Raw genomic sequence first — 454 nt, forward strand, 5'->3', positions numbered from 1 at the left:
AAACTTCCCCCCGCCCCCCCACGGCTTCCGTCTCCTAGAATTGGGAATTTACCCCATTTTGACGGCTGTACAGAAGACAGTATTTTAGATATTTTTCAGAAGTTCTCAGAAGATTTATATTCTATTATTCTAACAAGGTACTTTGTTAAATACGGCAAAATTGAGATTATTAAACATCAATTAATAACAGATTAAAAATGAAATAATAATTCATTAGCAAAATACTCTAGTTTTATTTTTTCAGGTCATTTATAAAAGAAAGAATGGATTGATTGAATCTACCTCAAAGGCATAATCTCCTGTTTTCCCAGAAGGTGAAAGTCCAGGAGCTAGAAATGTAAAAATAAACATCAGAGTAGGCCTCAGAAATAAAGCACACACATATTGCTATTTGATAGTAAAATCCAGCAGTAAACGTAGCATTTCCTTTGAAGTCTTACATAAAATATATTTT

General features: G+C 32.4%; 1 protein-coding gene across 2 annotated transcripts in view; it reads right to left on the reverse strand.

Annotated features, from left to right (window-relative positions):
• The window catches only part of ADHFE1 (alcohol dehydrogenase, iron containing, 1), a 38388-nt gene that overhangs the window by 32742 nt on the left and 5192 nt on the right, over positions 1-454 (reverse strand). Inside the window, exon 2 of one of the 2 annotated variants that reach the window (XM_012663168.1) lies at positions 283-329. The gene's annotated coding sequence lies outside the window, so the exon portion shown is untranslated. Of the gene's footprint in view, positions 1-282; positions 332-454 lie in introns of those variants that run through there. The other variant, XM_012663167.1, reaches the window with a different exon arrangement.

The sequence above is a fragment of the Propithecus coquereli genome, unplaced genomic scaffold (genome assembly GCF_000956105.1).
Source record: "Propithecus coquereli isolate 6110/MARCELLA unplaced genomic scaffold, Pcoq_1.0 Scaffold8, whole genome shotgun sequence".
NCBI lineage: Eukaryota > Metazoa > Chordata > Mammalia > Primates > Indriidae > Propithecus > Propithecus coquereli.